General features: G+C 38.2%; 1 protein-coding gene across 1 annotated transcript in view; it reads left to right on the top strand.

Annotated features, from left to right (window-relative positions):
• Positions 1-976, top strand: part of ALG6 (ALG6, alpha-1,3-glucosyltransferase) — a 54,587-nt gene that overhangs the window by 17,056 nt on the left and 36,555 nt on the right. The window lies entirely within an intron of this gene.

The following is a 976-nucleotide window of genomic DNA, read 5'->3' as shown; positions in this document are numbered from 1 at the left end:
GAGCGCCGCCGCGCTTCCCAAGCGGCGCATTTATCCAGTGCGCCACCGGGCCGGCCCCAATAAGACTATGCTGATGTGTCCTGTGTAACATGAATTTGAGAATAACACAATTGATGCCTATCTTAAGCCATCTTATCTAGAGATGTGGGTCCTTTGGTCTCCACTATTTGCTTGGCCCAGTATCCCAGATTCAAGCTGTCAAAAGGGGCTCCAACTAACCTGGAGATTCTTGGACTTACTGCTTTTTGGCTTCAAGTCTGAGCCAGGCTCAGGACCCAGGATTGTTCATGTGGATGTTTTTGCTGGAGCGGGCAACTGCCACCAGCTGGTACCATACTGTATGTAGTACCCTATGCCCAGATCTCTTGGCTGTCTTGTGTGCTTTGTTCACTATATTAATCACCAACCCTTCCATACAAACCTACATTTTATGTAACACTAAGAAGAGCAGACCTTCTGAAGATGAATAATTGGTTATTTAATGAGATCAATATTGAATGCTAACTTAAAAATTTTTTTTAAATTCCAAAGTAAATAGACTGTGACGTTGAGGAATGTGACCCATTTAAAACAGGCTTATGAGCAATGGTTATTTGGGTTATATAGTTTGGTCTGTATTATTGTAAATTATTCCTATGACTGAGAAAACGAATTAGATGGAAGAAGCTGTCTAGCCATAAAGGATATGATTAAGACATTCATTTACATAAACTTAATTTTTATTTCTGAGTCATAGTAGTTGTATACAGTTCCTTCACATTCTGGCCAACTGGATGAGCCTATTAATTTATGAGTATTAGATCTACTTTTCTTCCTTAATTTTCAGAATCTTGCATGTAGTGGGCTGACATTACATGTTGGGTGAATTATTTTCAGATAAAGTTTTATTTAAAGCCTACCTGTTCCATGAAGTTATTCTCTTTCCATAAGCCAAATCTTTGTGTTCTTTAACATTCAATTCTTATTTTTTTTTTTT

Source organism: Galeopterus variegatus, unplaced genomic scaffold, assembly GCF_000696425.1.
Source record: "Galeopterus variegatus unplaced genomic scaffold, G_variegatus-3.0.2 Scaffold1271, whole genome shotgun sequence".
Lineage (NCBI taxonomy): Eukaryota > Metazoa > Chordata > Mammalia > Dermoptera > Cynocephalidae > Galeopterus > Galeopterus variegatus.
Note: the sequence above shows the minus strand (reverse complement) of the source record. Positions and strands in the feature narration are given on the sequence as shown.